The 2796-nt window shown below is 43.0% G+C and overlaps 1 long non-coding RNA gene across 2 annotated transcripts in view; it reads left to right on the top strand.

Annotated features, from left to right (window-relative positions):
- Nucleotides 1–2561, top strand: part of LOC111734191 — a 6615-nt gene extending 4054 nt beyond the window's left edge. For both annotated transcript variants that reach the window (XR_002778360.1, XR_002778359.1), the window contains exons 2-3: nucleotides 1364–1458; nucleotides 2433–2561. This is a non-coding gene — a long non-coding RNA (uncharacterized LOC111734191). The remainder of the gene's footprint in view (nucleotides 1–1363; nucleotides 1459–2432) is intronic.
- The last annotated feature ends 235 nt before the right edge of the window (nucleotides 2562–2796 follow it).

Here is a 2796-nt window from a genome sequence, read left to right on the forward strand (position 1 = left end):
CATACCTCATTTCTAGGATCAAAATACCCATAATATGTGAGGGACTTGGTATAATTTAAACAATACCTTCAAACTAATTTTTCAACACGTAAGAAGTTCTGTATATGAACTGTTTAACCTTATTCTACTGCGTCTGAGAACCTATGCCCAGCTCTCGTCTCTCTAGGCCAGTTTTCCCGCTTACAAACTGGCGGGGAAGAGGTGACTGCGTCTCAGTGGAACCATGCATTTTATTTCCCATGCACTGGAAATAGAGAACAGGTCTTTGCCACTTCCTGAAAGTTGCTCAGCAAGCCACGTCCTTGCTGTGACCTGCATAAGGAGAGATCAGTTGGCGTCTGTACCTTGCTCTCCCACTGCTTTATAAAGTGACTGCGAAAAAAAGGCTAGACAGGCAGATTCAAAGAGTGGAGAACACAGTATTTTTTCGAGGGTAAGTCTTTTCGCTTTCTAACGTCAAGTCTGCCTCAATCCTGAGATGAGCATGAAAGTCTTGAAAGAACATTTCCCCTTGCAGCTGTCTGTGCACCTCGATACCAGGCCGCTCTGCCCACGAGGAGAAGACGCCACCAGGACAATGCCAGATGATTATTTCCCTTCGATTTAAAATTTAATATTCATTTGTTTTAAAAAGTAAGGGGCTACCCACATATGGTAATGTTATATTCTTCCAATAGGGTTTCTCACCATTGAAATACTATTTGTTGCATCCAGTCCGGTGATGCATAATTTTGATTTGTCCCATTACTGATGTTCACTTTAATCACTTGATTAAGATGCTGTCTGCCTGGCTTTTCAGTGAAATGACTCTTTTCCTCTTTAATTAATAACTCTGTGGGAAGGTACTTTGAGAGTACGTAAATACCCCATTCCTCATTAAAAATAAAACACAATTTCTGTGCATACAAGATTATCAGCAAAATTATTTTATAAAAAGTTCACTGTACAGGTAATACTACTGACCTTTCTTGCTAAAGCAGTAAAGCATCTCTGGACCGAATTTCCCTGGGAATGTGCCATCTACGTTTGTCTGCCTATCGAAGCTTGTATCGAATTAGATGACAGGTCCAGTCGTAGAAAGATGCTAATGAAAACACAAAGGGCAGCTTGAGACCCAGTTAAACAAGATGAGTTGCTTTAGCTATAAACACATTCCTTGTGAGTTTGTGTCAGCTTGAGTTCACTTGAATTTTTCCATTCTGAGAGATTATACACCTCAAGTTCACTGAGCTTGCCTCATTTCAATGGCTTTAATTTACAAGATGTGCAGAGTCACCACAAATCTAAAAAATCTAAAAATAATGGGTGAGACTAGAATGAGTTACTCCAACCGCAGGTGACCCCACCCTGTAGTGCGTTGTAGATGCCGCGTTTTCATCAACATCGAGGCAGACCCGCCACCAACAGAAAGATGACGACTTGCTGAGGCTCCAAAGATGGCTAGCATTTTAAATTAAGGTATGTACATTGTATTTTAAAACATAATGCTTATTGCACACTTAAAGGACTCCAGAGTAGCACAGACATAACTCTTATATGCACTGGAAACCTAAAGTGCGTGTGAGTGGCTTTACTGTGACACTCGCTTTTTTGCGACACTCGCTTTTTTGCAGTGGTCCGAGGCTGAACCTGTGATCTCTTTGAAGTCTGTGCGTAATGTTGGACATACGTGGCCTTCATTACCGTGTCACATACATGGAACCACATGCACTTGCCATTAATGCTGGACCTGAATTGTTCAAACCACGCGGAGCCTCATCACCGGGGACCCCATGGGTGACTTGGTCTGTGTTCCGGTTGCTTCAGGCCCTCCAACTTTTTTGTTTTCATATTTCACTAGTTCTCACATGTGAGCTGGTGTTACATTGCTATAGACTCAAAGCATGAACCGCCCTAAAAATTTTAATTCTAACATTTGATATTCCTTGCCAAGTGCTAATTATAAAACTACCACCTGAAATGAGAAGGCAGTAAATAGACGAATAGATGTTTTTTTTCTGTTGCAAATTCAGTTGGCATCTGAATAATCAGATAGTTAGTTAAAAATCCAAGTATCTTGCTGATTTAAATATCTGACTATATCGTAGTGTGTGAATCGCAGCAATGTTTAGGATGTAACCCAAACACCGTGTCTAATGTGCCCACAAACTCATCAACGGGAGTTAGGTCTTCGACTCATGTCTAAAGCTTTGGGCTATAATAAAGCAATCTTAGTTCGGGATTAACTAACGTTGTGCATTTAATTTATGAATAGAATTTTAGAAAAAGTTTTTAATGAAAAAAGCATTGGTTATTAATTTAGTAATTTGTAGAGCAAAACTATTTTCACATGGAATGCTTATGTTTTTAAGTTGACAGAAGTTGCTTAATAGAAGCAACCATTAACAAAGTGGTTAACTTACTGTTTTTGCTGTCCCCGTTAATGCCATTAGCAAAACCTGAAAGGGGTCCTGGAGCCGCTGGCAAAGGTGCTTCGTCGGGTGAAGTGCGCGTGTTCCACACGTCTTTGTCGTATGCAGGTGCTGTGCTAGGGACGTGACAGTGGAGGGCACCGTTAATTCGCGCAGCTGCAGATGGACACGAAGAACATCCGAACATCTCCCCATGCAGCCCTTCCTTCCCTGCGTCCCTCCCCGCTGCCTCCCTCCCTCCCTCGTCCTGACGACCGAGTGTCAGCAGAGGGAGCCCGGGAGCAGCCAGCCAGGGGAGCGACCGCAGTGCACCTGTGCCTGGGCACCTGCGCCCGCTGGCTGGGTCAGAACCCGACCTCCCTGGGCTCGTCCTTCGGCTCCTTAC

The sequence above is a fragment of the Pteropus vampyrus genome, unplaced genomic scaffold (genome assembly GCF_000151845.1).
Source record: "Pteropus vampyrus isolate Shadow unplaced genomic scaffold, Pvam_2.0 Scaffold852, whole genome shotgun sequence".
Classification (NCBI taxonomy): Eukaryota; Metazoa; Chordata; class Mammalia; order Chiroptera; family Pteropodidae; genus Pteropus; species Pteropus vampyrus.